At 42.1% G+C, this 4,742-nt stretch overlaps 1 pseudogene across 1 annotated transcript; it reads left to right on the top strand.

The window, feature by feature from the left end:
* Positions 1-670: 670 nt before the first annotated feature.
* On the top strand, positions 671-1,867 carry LOC308512215 (aurora kinase A-like; annotated as a pseudogene). Its single transcript has one exon. The product of its transcript is annotated as an aurora kinase A-like (transcript).
* Positions 1,868-4,742: the final 2,875 nt, after the last annotated feature.

The raw sequence follows: 4,742 nt of genomic DNA, 5'->3' as shown, positions 1-4,742 counted from the left end.
TCTGGCTATCACTCTACTCACCAGACACACATAAAAAAGAGTATATAAAACCATGAGGAAACCGGCCCCAATATAGAACAGCTCCTTGAACATGAATTCTCAAGTTCTAAGGCCTGCCTGCAGAAATTGGCATTACTAAATTATTCAAGAGCCAGTAGCGAGTTCCTTAAACCTCCTCGTCCTTCCCTCTCCTCTCCCCATTTGTTCTCCTCTAAATGTGTAGATAAAGCACCTTTTAGGGGAGCTCAGAGTCTGTCTTTGTTCTCAACACCCTCAATGGTCTTTGAACAGAACTGTCTTTCAAGGTGGAAACAAAAGGAAACCTTAACTAGAGTTTAGTTGTAAAATTCAAAATTAATGTAGCTGTGATGAGTATTGAAAGTGACAATTTATTTGAAGTGCTTAGCAGGGTGGGCAATGTGGTCCCCTGGAGAAATGAAGTCCCCATCAAGCAGAAATCACTTGCTCTCTTTGCATTAGAAATATGACACAAATGGTCTTCTTTACCCATTCATAACCCCAGGAAAATTAATTGTCTCATAGGTGGGTTATGGAAGTCTAGAGTATCAGATGCAAAGATTTCTAGCAGTGAGGTGCTCTCGGGAGGACTGGGCTGCCTTGTTTCAGAGGTGGAGCCAACAAGCACAAATCTCAAGAATGATACATTTCAGGGCCTGTTAAGACTACAATTCCACCTGGTGGTGGTCCAAAACGTGTTCTGGTGACTCAGCAATTTCCTTCTCGACATCCATTATCTGCAAATAGTGGCCAGGCTGAGCGAGTTTTGTGTCCGTTAAATTCCTCCCAGCGAGCTCCTTTACAAGCACAAAAGCTTGTCTGCAGCCATAAACAGGTTCAGAATCTAAATCAGAAGCAGTTGCAGACAACCAGTCCCTTGTCCTGTCTCCAGGCCACTGAATAATACATAAACGAGTGAGCAGCCCCAGCAATCAGCCCCTGGAAATAATTCTGAAGAGAAACAAGCATCAGAACAGAGAAACAAAGAATTTTTTAAAAAGGCAATGTGCTTTGGAAGGTATTGAAAATGGTTGCCCTCTGGGTAAAGGAAAGTTTGGGAATGTTTACTTGATGAGAGAAAAACACAGCGAAGTTATCCTGAAAGCCTTATTTAAAGCTCAACTGGAGAAAGCAGGAGTTGGACATCAGCTGAGAAGAGAAGTAGACATACAATCCCACCTTAGGCATCCAGATATTCTCAGACTGTGTGGTTATTTCCATGATGCCACCAGAGTTCACCTAATTCTAGAATGTGTGCCTCTTAGAGCTTCCTATAAGGAACTTAAAACTATCCAGGTTAGATGAGCAGAAAACTGTTGCTTATATCACAGAATTGGCAAATGCCCTATGTTACTATCATTCAAAGAGAGTTATTCATAGAGACATTAAACCAGAGAATTTTCTCCTTGGATCAGATGGACAGTTTATGATTGCAGGTTTGGGGTGGTCCATACACGCCCATCCTCCAAGAGAACCACCCTCTGTGGCCCTGAGATAATTGAAGGCCAAAGGCATGATGAGAAGGCGGTTCTCTGGAGCCTTGGAGTCCTTTGCTATAGATTTTTAGTGGGAAAGCCTCCTTTTGAGGCAAGCACATATCGATTTTGAGGCTGAATTCACATTTCCTGAGTTTGTACCAGGGGGAACCAGGGACCTCATTTCAGACTTCAAGACTGTTGATGCACAACCCCAGGCAAAGGGTGGCCCAAAAGAAGTACTCAAACACTCCTGCATCAGAGCAAATTTCTTAAAACCATCAACTAGCAAGAATCTTAAAAGACTCTTGCAGGGAGAGAACCCTGTGAGCCAGGGCTGCTGTGTAATCAGCAGAAACAAACTCCTGACATGATCTTATTACCAACTTCCTGCCTGCAATCTGCAACGTTACAGAGAAAGGAAGAAAAAAATATGAGAAAAAAAATATATCCTATATAATAAAAGCCTAATATGCTAAGTGTCAGGTCGCTCAGTCAGCCGTTCAACCAATCAAAGCATAATATGCTAATGATATGCTAAGGCCGCTCAACTGCTCGCTTAGATGTGCACTGACCAGCAGGGAGCAGATGCTCTGACTGGTAGGTTAGCTTGCTGCTGGGGTCCACCTGATCGGGACTGAGCAAGATGGGCCAGACATGACCTAGAGCCCTCCCGCAGTCCCTCCGCAGCTGGCCAACCTCCCATGTCCCTCCCCAGCCTCGATTATGCACTGGTGGGGTACCTCGGCCTGGTCTGCAACCTCTTGCAGTCTGGGACCCCTCAGGGGATGTCGGAGAGCCGGTTTGGCCCAACAGCAGAATAACCAGTCACTATGATGCGCACTGACCACCAGGGGGCAAATACTCAACGCAGGAACTGCCCCCTGGTGGTCAGTACACTCCCACAGGGGGAGCACCGCTCAGCCAGAAGTTGGGCTCACAGCTGGCTAGCGCAGCAGTGGTGGCAGGCGTAAGCCATCAATCAGACATCCCCTGAGGGCTCCCAGACTGCGAGAGGTCACAGGCCTGGCTGAGGGACCCCTCCTGAGTGCATGAATTTCATGCACTGGACCTCTAGTGTATATATATATAATATATGTGTGTGTGTGTGTGTGTGTGTGTGTGTGTGTGTGTGTGTTACCAAACAGGCAATACCTCATCCTCCCCATTGAGAAAATTCCACTTCAATAAATGTGACACTCTGAAATGAAAGTAGCCATGTGAATGGGGCTAAGCTCACTGGTTTCATCCTCTGCAGGCAAGGGGTTCAAGTGCAGCCACCCCACAGCCTTTTTAGAGTAAGGTGTCCTTATGTAATAACCTTCCAAGTACCTGAGTGTGTGTGTAATTTATTGGGTGACCACACCTGGTAAAGTTGTCAGAATGAGTATGTGATTCTCTTAAGTGTTAAAATAAAGATATGTGTATAGATGAAGTCTATGCAGAATGTTGTGTCTGTCCATCTCTGTTATGCATGTTTTCTAGTCCTCCTAACCATTTATCTCCTGAGATTGTAAAATAGGCACACGTGCTCTACAGCCATTGCAGGACTTGCTTGGGACACAGATGAATGTGTGTCTCAACTGGTCCTAAATGGTAAGGGCTTTTAAAAAATGTTTTTGATGGTTTATATATTGTTTTTATAAATACATTAAGACGTATACAAAAAAAAGACTTCTAGCAGTGGAGATTAAAATTGTTAATTATCTGTTTTGAAAGCTTTGTTGATAACATAAAGTCTATTTCTGCAAATATAATTATCAGATAGAAAATGTCATATTATTATGAATTATAAATACGCAAATCCATATACCAGATTTATGCTTTCTTTGAAGCAATTTTAAATACTGAGAAAATTTATTTTTCCCACCTTTAGAGTGAAAAACAATATAGCATTTTTAATTGCAATACATATATTTTAAATTGCACTTAAGTTACTCATATGGCACATTATTTATGATTAAATCTGTGATAGGATTATCCTTTCATTTCTTCCATGTAAACAAATTACTGTATACTATTGTTAAAATTGCTTCCCATTCAGCTAGGAAATGTAATATGTAAATGGAACAACATGATGAAATGTGCTTTAAACACACCATACCATATTTTTTCAATTCGTAATTATGTTATATTATAAAAATTCCTGATATTGAGCTGCAAAATAATTTAGTAAGTGAAGCCTGAGATTCCCAGCCTAGATTTCAATCTGAACTTAATTTCTAAGTGGCATAAGGCAAATTCCTTAATCTAATTTGCCTCTGTTTTCTCATTTATAAAATAAAACAAACAACACCTACTTACAGTTTAGGGCTTATATAAACTAACAAATATAAAAGACCTAGTTCAGTGCCTGGTACATATATTATTTGCTTAACAAATTGTAGTTCTTTTGATTATTGATAGAGAAAGCCAATATGATAAATTATGGGATTAAGACACAACATGATCTCGATTATCTGAAATGACAGTCTAGGTTTGATCAAATTAAATGTAATGGTGCTTTTAGCATTCCCCAAATACATTTGTGTGGTTTCAGTTCTGGGAAAATGAAGACTAAAGATCTAGGACTGCACATCCTTGAGTACTTTAAGTTAAACGTTATATAGTATAAACTGGTAGTTACAGAATAGTCACAGAGATGTAGATTACAGCATAGGGAATATAGTCAATGATATTGGGATAACTAGGTGTGGGACCAGGTGGGTACTTGAAGCAGCAGGGAGAGCACTCTGTAAAGTACATGATTTTCTAACCACTTTGCTGTACATCTGAAACTAATCTATACTAATAAAAGGGTAATATGCTAATTAGACCAGGTTGACTGGACATCTTCTGGACTTCTGACTTCATTCCAGACAAAGCCACAGTGACAGGGGCTGAGGCAGAGGCAGTTAGGGGTAATCAGGCCAGCAGGGGAGGGCAGTTGGGGGTGATCAGGTCAACAGGGGAGCAGTGAGGCAGCAATCAGGCCGGCAGGAGAGTGGTTAGGGGGCAATCAGGTCGGCAGGGAAAGGCAGTTAGGGGCAATCACACAGGCAGGCAGAGGCAGTTAGGGGTGATCAGGCAGGCAGACAGGTGAGCGGTTAGGAGCCAGTGGTCCTGGATGTCCCAGATTGGAGAGGGTGCAGGCCGGGCTGAGGGACACTCCCCCTGCCCCAGTGCATGAATTTCGTGCAGCGGGCCTCTAGTATAGAATAATGTTGACTGTAAACTTTAATTGAAAAAAAGTTTTGTTTTGTTTTGTTT

The sequence above is a fragment of the Myotis nattereri genome, assembly GCF_964212035.1.
Source record: "Myotis nattereri genome assembly, chromosome: 2".
NCBI classification, from domain to species: Eukaryota; Metazoa; Chordata; class Mammalia; order Chiroptera; family Vespertilionidae; genus Myotis; species Myotis nattereri.
This window is presented reverse-complemented; position numbering and strand designations above follow the sequence as displayed.